Here is a 7,654-nt window from a genome sequence, read left to right on the forward strand (position 1 = left end):
AGGAGGGCCCTACGTGGACTGCCAGAATGCACCCAGCAAAGGAGTAACTGGGCCAGCCACTAGGCTTCAGAGATTGGAAGATTAGCTACTGACATTTCTGTTCTGTAGGGCATGAAAGACGCTGTTCTTTCTCTGACAAGGAGACCAAATGGAAAGGAGAGATGTGGTGGGTCAGGTCCCCAACTCAGGGGCTCTGAGTAGTTATACTAGTGCCGGATAACCCTGTGAGCTCTATCAGAGCTCTGTTCAGCATTTATTAGGTACCTTCTCTGTGCCAGGCACTGTACTAGGTGGTGGAAATAAAAAGGTGAAAGACACAGCCCCTTCGCCTTCTACTCTAGTGGAAGAGATGGACATAAAAACAAAGCATTACAAACAGATGTGTACAAAATAGGATGGAGACTGGTACCTAACTGATGAGACTGATTCCTTTTTCAGCAAGGGCACTCAGTTCTCCACAGTGGGATAGTGCTTAAATCTGAGTAAAGCTATGAAAATACTATGATTAAGTGCATGGACTCTGCTGTGGGACATACTGAGTTGAAATTCCAGCTCTGCCACTTACTAATTGTATGATCTTGGGCAAGTGCCTGTTGTATAAAATGGGAAAAATGATTACTGTGATTATTATTTTATTGGGCTTACCTCATAGGGTTATAGTGAAGATTAAGTGAGAGGATGCCAAATTGCCTGGAACATAGTAAGTGCTCAGTAACTGTTAGCAATGATGGGGCGGGGAAAGAAAGCTGGGGAAAATGCTCAGGTCCCCTGAATAAGAGAGAAGTAACTCTTGCACAGCCACTTCCATCTTCTCCATAGTTTTAAAGCATTGTATGATGAATTAGAAGACTTTGGTTCTAATCCCAGCTCTTCCATTAGCTGGTGATGTGTTCTTGCTGTCTCTGAGCTTCAATTCCTCACGTGTCAAAAGAAGGAGGAGAACTTCCTCCTACAATCTTTTCACCTTTGACATTTTCTGGTTCTGTTTAAGAATGCACACCAAAAAATGAACATTAATACGTATATCGATAATTTTACAAATCAATTAACAAAATTTATTGTTGCAACAGTCTCTAAGCAATGCTCAATCACTGATAAATGTCCTTTGTGGCACTCAAAATGATATATTAAAAGCTGTCCTCAGTCCCGACAAATATCTCTGTAACACTGTCAACAGCACAGCAACCACACTGAAGCTGTAGCAATATCAAGGTTGAAGAGATCAAATCTCTAATCCCAGAATCATTTTGGAAGTTGACTCCAGGCCCAGGCTACTCGGAAGAACTTAGATTTGCTATTTTTCTTTCTGAGACCTGGATCTCTCCGACTGATTCATCTTTATCTTTTCAACTCGCCTTGTTCATTCAGTTTAATCAACTCTACTGAATATTTTCCATGTGCCAGACACCTTGGCTAGATGGTTAGGATAAAGACAAATGCAACTCCTTCCCTCAAGATGTTCATTGTCTTTTAAGGGGAGATACATGAAAACATATCAAATAAATGTAGTAAAATGCTGTAAGTGCTGTGACAGAAGCCTGAGTATGGGACACTGGGGATGGCAAAGAGGAAGTGGTCTATGCTGTCCCATGCCTACACAGTGCTCTACACATCTATACTTGTTGGTTGAATGAATCAACCAGCAAAGAGTCTGGAGTAGAAGGTTTCAGTGAGGGGAATAACAGGAAGGGAAAGAAAGCTACCTGCCTCCCAACAATGCTATGAGACACACAAACCAATAAATTAAAGGAAGCAGTTATGGGGTTACGCATCTCAGAGAACAACTCCTTGAAGCTAGAAGTAGATATACCCTGAAGCTGGTACTGTCTTTCTTTCTGATCTAGCTCCTAGAAAATCCCAAGGTTGCAGATTTCCTAGCCAAAACAAGTTGAGCCGGTTAAGGACCAAGGGAGGGGGTGCTTTCTTCCCCCACATACCAGAAGAGCTGAATATCCTCCTCCCCAGATTGTTATGTAGAAGCAAAATAGTCATGATGCTGGGTACTAAGGAATACATGCCCCGCTCCTAGAGCGGGAGGATTGACTGCTTCCTTGGAAAACACAGCATATTCCTTTCATTTATGTTTTGGTGGGAGGTGCTAAAGTGCAGGGAGGAGTGGCACAGCTGTCAGGTTTACTACTGGGATCCATCTTCATAGCCCAGATCTTCAGAAAACGTTTTACAATATAATGATTCAGCCCTTCTCAGAGCTTTGCTTCATTCCTGCTCTCTCGGGGAAGCAAGCAAATAAAACTGGGCATTTCCTGCTCAGCCTGTGTCGGTTCAGATGCACCGAAATGCCCTGTGTGGTTAACTTTAGGTTTTTCCCATTGTCAACAATCTCAGAGAAAGCCTCAAATACTAGCCAATGTTTACAAGCAGATCCCAGTTACTGTCACCCGGTAATCTCTTTCTGCTGACCTCTGGCTTCAAACTTGGCTCTTCCAATGCTCTTGACTTTTCCCACACTCTCCAAACTTCCAGTCAAAGGAAATGCAGCAGAGCCTGTTTTCCAGTGTAAGCAAGCAAATTCCGCATTCATCAACTCCAGGCATTCGCAGCTCCTGGCTTGGGCCCTACTCAGGAGAGAGATAGGCACAGACAATGGAATTTCTTTTTAAAATCTGCCATTCAAGTTGCGAAGGTGGTGTCCCTAATTCCCGTCAGGAGGACCTGTAATTTGAATGTTTCTCTAAGACTAGAAAGAGGAGTCACAAAGACCCAGAACACTCCTTCACCAGCGCACCTTGGTGATCAACAGCTGAGAGGTTGCACTAATGCTGGGTAATTCTATTTGGCTCAACAAACATTTGCTGAGTGCCTACTAAACGCCAGGCGCTATGACAGGTGCTGACAATTATTGCTAAGAGCCTGCACTTGTGAAGCAGTTGGCCGGGGTTAGAGATGCTCTTAGGTGACTGGGGAAAAAAAGACTGAAGGGAGGGAGAACTGAGCTCAACATCGTAGCACTCCCTCTTTCAGAGAGAATCTTACATGTGAGAAAAACAGAAGCACAAAGGGGTCAATCTCAGGATACTTCATTTGCATTGAGTCAGCTGCTTGTCTCTCCTTCTTCTGAATTCTGGCCTAGTAGACACAGATGGGATGTGGAATCGAAAGACCCGGGTCCAAATTCCAAGTCCTGCATTTTGTTGTATAAGCCTGGGCAAGTTACTTGACCTCTGAGTCTCAGTTTCCATTGATGTGAAATGGAAATAAAAATAGTTGCCTGGGCTTCCCTGGTGGCTCAGTGGTTAAGAATCCGCCTGCCAATGCAGGGGACACGGGTTCGAGCCCTGGTCCGGGAAGATCCCACATGCCTCGGGGCAACTGGGCCCGTGCATCACAACTACTGAGCCTGCGCTCAAGAGCCTGTGAGCCACAACTACTGAGCCTGCGCGTCTGGAGCCTGTGCTCCCCAACAAGAGAGGCCACGACAGTGAGAGGCCCGCGCACCGCGATGAAGGGTGACCCCCGCTTGCCGCAACTAGAGAAAGCCCTTGCACAGAAACGAAGACCCAACACAGCCATAAATAAATAAATTTTTTTTAAAAATCGACTTAAAAAAAAAAATAGTTGCCCTGCCTACCTCATAGGTAGAAGAGAATATCAGATGAGATCATGTCATACGGACCAGGGCTTCTCAAACTTTAATGTGCATGTGATTCATCTGGGGAATCTTGTTAAATTGCAGGCTCAGAGTCAGTAGATCCGGGTGGGCCTGAAATTCTGCACTTCTAACAGTCTCCCAGGTGATGCTGATGAGACCGTTCCAAGGGTCACACCTTGGGTAAAAAGCTCTGGACTGTTTACTAATCAAATGGAAAGGATGATGGTACTGAAGGGAATCGCCAGCTAAGTAAACATCCAAAACTCATTCCGAATTCAACAGAGCCTTACTAGGGCTGTTGTAGACAGCCACTGTGTGGCCAAGAGAAGAAATCTGTGACATGTCTTTGCTTATTTAGGTGAAACCCTTGGAGGGTAATACCACTCCATCCAAGCTCAGCAGCTGGGTCAGGAAAAAAGTGGAATTCTCCTCTCTCCTTCAGTTAAAAACATTAACCCTGGATGTAAAACATTGATATAAAAATCAGAAGGTCCTTCATCCTCCTAAATCATACCCTGCACGTTGTAACTATCTCCTTCCAAATTCCCGTGGAATCTTAAAACTCTTGGAACAGATATGCTTGAGGTTAAAGACCTCATATCCTCCCCAGTCCTGGGCTTGGGTCTTATCCTGGTGTTCAGAGACCCTTTTGAGATCATCTCAACCTGCTTCCAGACACTGACATTGTCCAGATGAAAAACATCTTCCTCTTGTATCACCTCACACCAGTCAGAATGGCCATCATCAAAAAGTCTACAAGTAATACATACTGGAGAGGGTGTAGAGAAAAGGGAATCCTCCTACACCATTGGTGGGAATGTAAATTGGTGCAGCCACTATGGAAAACAGTATAGAGGTTCCTTAAAAAACTAAAAAATAGACTTACCATATGATCCAGTAATCCCACTCCTGGGCATATATCCAGAAAAGACAAAAACTCTTACCTCGCAAAGATACCTGCACCACAACGTTCATTGCTACGCTATTTACGAGAGTCAAGACATGGAAGCAACCTAAATGTCCATCGATAGATGAATGGATAAAGAAGATGTGGTATATATATACAATGGAATATTACTCAGTTATAGAAAAAAAAGAATGAAATAATGCCATTTGCAGCAACATGGATGGACCTAGAGATTATCATACAAAGTGAAGTAAGTCAGACAGAGAAGGACAAATATCACAAGATATCACTTATATGTGGAATCTAAAAAATCATACAAATGAACTTATTTACAAAACAGAAACAGACTCACAGACATAGAAAAAACTTATGGTTACCAAAGGGGAAAGGGGGAGAGGGATAAATTGGGAGTTGGGGATTAACAGATACCCACTACTACATATGAAACAGATACACAACAAGGATCTACTGTATAACACAGGGAACTATATTCAATATCTTGTAATAACCTATAATGGAAAAGAATCTGAATCACTTTGCTGTATACCTGAAACTAACACAACATTGTAAATCAACTATACTTCAATAAACAAAGAACAGAAACATCTACCTCTCTTTCAAATGCCTTCAGAAAAATGCTTCTCCATTTCCCTAATAAGAATGATCATTTGCTCACACCCTTAAGGATATTAATATTTAGTTAACATTTGTATAGCTCCTGTGAGCTCATAGTGTGTATGGTTAGGCCATTCAAGATGGCTGTTCTCTTGCTCTTTGTGCATCCCCCCTGCTCCACCAGTCCCTGCTTCACTCACATGACTATCCAATCCTCTTAATTACAGGGCTTAATTAGCCCCTGGTAACTGATGAGCCCACCTGGTGTTGATTCCCCCTATAAATGGTAGCCTCCCTCTACCCTATAAATGGTAGCCTCCTACCCTAGTAGCTCGCCATCCGTTGCACCTGGTGGCGTGTCGCTCCAGGACCCTTTGCGTAAGATCCCCCTGTGCGATAAACCATTGATGTTTCTGTCGCTGTCCCCTGACTCTTTCTTTGGCCTCAAGGCTGGGCAACTACAAGGGGTGCAGCCCAGCATGGGATTATCCTAGCAGTGTGCTACATAGAAGAAATGAGCTTGAGTCTGCTTGTCCCAGTTACCTACAAAGAGATGATCCATTTCTCAGCATCTGCATGGGCAGATCTTCGAGGGCCAAAACAAAGCATAAAATTGGGGCAATTGTTGAGATAAATAGGAGGAGAAAATATTATAATGAAATATTCCTGGTGAGAAGCAAGACTCCCAGATTTTAGTCTTATCTTAGCCACTGCCCTGCTGATCTGGGATGGGGCTCCCAACATCACTAAACAGAATTTACCTGCTTGTAATGTACAACGTGCCTCTTCTGTGGCTAGAAAGAATTGATGATTCAAAGGAGAAATGAAAGGAAGAGAGTGGTAAAAAATAAGAAAGAAAAACACATTGTTTTTTTGCTTGAACAACAGAAATTTATTTTCTTACAATTCTGGAGACTGGAAGTCCAAGATCAAGGTGTTGGCAGGGTTGGTTTCTTCTAAAGTCTCTCTTCTTGGCTTGTAGAAGCTGTCATCTCCTTGTGTCTTCACATGGTCTTCCCTCAGTAGGTCTATGTGTCCTAATCTCCTCTTCACATAAAGACACTAGCCATATTGGATTGGGGTCCACTTTAATGGCCTCATTTTACCTTAATTACCTCTTTAAAGAACATATCTGCAAATACAGTCATACTCTTGAGGTCCTGGGGAACACTTTTTTTAAATTAACATTGCCCCAGTGGTTTTTACCTGTTATTTTTCCAACAGTTGCTAATTTCCTGCTTCTCTTTGGGCCTGGAGAGTTGGGTTCAGCTGGACCTAAGAGAAATCAAACACAGGTCTAATTAGAGTTTCCAAGAGCCTCCATTCCCTCCAGAACTTCCCTGGAGAGCAACAGGCAGTAGGGTCCCAGTTCCCGCTCCAAGCCCACTGCTGATGCAAAGCGGGAAGTGTTTCCTGGAGAAGGGAGGGCTGGGAGGAGTGAGTGGCGACAGTTTATCTGAAGCTGGCGCTGGGTTCATTAAGAGGCCTGGTGCAGTTTATCTGCTTCTTGTCCACAAGGCTCAGCTGCTCTGAACGCTGAGTCCAGGGCCTGTCACCATCCCAGTCCTGGCGGCGTCAGGTTGGAAGAGAAGGAAACAGAGCATCCCCTCCCTACCCCACCCCAATCTCCCCTTGTCTCCAAGTGTCTGTCCTCAAGGGGTCAGATAGGAGCTGCAATGGTAGGAATGAAGCTTGAAGCCTTCGATCGATGCTTTCTGCCCCCAGACAGTGAGTTCCTGGGAGATGATTTGGCTGCTCCAATAAAGAAGAAGCCCAGACCTCGGCCGCAGGAGGTACAGGAAGAACAGAGACATGGGCTTACCTTGATCAGCCACCTTGCCTTGAATATAGGTGACACTTATTTTAAGTGGTCCCACTTGCCCTTGTCCTTGTCACATTCTAACAACAGGGAATGGGACAGACTTCCCTGTTCCAGAAGAGAAGGTTCAGAGATGTGGAGCCTCTTTCTTAATGTCCCATAGCAGCTCAGTGGTGGAACAAAAAATGGAACAGAGACCTCCTGAGTCCTGGACCAGCCCTTCCTGGGACTGAGGCCCTGAGGTAAGGGGCCTCAGTCCTTCTTCTCCACTCAGCTGTGAATATTACAATCAGCTTTGAAAGTAAAGATGCACCAGACCCCTCAACAGAATTGTCTGATAGCCGGGGACTGTCACACTGCACCATCCACACCCTCTTCCCTGGTTCTCCAAGGTCGTCAGCACAAGCGGGTCTGTGGGGACTTAAAGGCCCAGTCCGTGAACAGGAAGATCCTTTCTCTGGCCAGACCCAATGTTCCTCCAGTGCCGGGGAGGGTGCTGACTTATCCAAACAACTCCAAATGCCTGTCCCGGAAGGGAGGCAACACCTTCCTAGAGGGTCAGTACATTATTCAACTATTTGGAATAGATTCAGAAACTGAGGTTATTAACTTCTGGCTCTATCCAAAGAGAACCACCACTGCATCTACTATTGGAATCCATGTCCAAAGGTTACTGACTTTTCCCAGGAAGGTGGAAGGCAGC

Source organism: Grampus griseus (genome assembly GCF_964374135.1).
Source record: "Grampus griseus genome assembly, chromosome: 20".
Classification (NCBI taxonomy): domain Eukaryota; kingdom Metazoa; phylum Chordata; class Mammalia; order Artiodactyla; family Delphinidae; genus Grampus; species Grampus griseus.